Below are 265 nucleotides of genomic sequence, written 5' to 3'. Positions count from 1 at the left end.
GTTCTTTCCTTTTCTAACACTCTAAGCAATTATGAAAAAACACTCAGTCTCTAAGGTGATAAGAAACCACGAGATTCCCTTGTTACAACAATTACACAACAATTACAAGAGTAAAATAAAGCTATTACAAAGCTCAAATATAACAAGAAGGTTTTACTCTAATACACACCTAATACAAACTCATGCAATATGACATGTATTAGTATGAAAACAGAAGTTACAGAATCTAAAAAACTTCATGAAAAGCATCAATAATATGCATGAA

Source organism: Lupinus angustifolius, chromosome LG04, assembly GCF_001865875.1.
Source record: "Lupinus angustifolius cultivar Tanjil chromosome LG04, LupAngTanjil_v1.0, whole genome shotgun sequence".
In the NCBI taxonomy this organism is placed as follows: Eukaryota; Viridiplantae; Streptophyta; class Magnoliopsida; order Fabales; family Fabaceae; genus Lupinus; species Lupinus angustifolius.
The sequence above is the reverse complement of the archived record's forward strand: the minus strand, read 5'-3'. Positions refer to the sequence as shown.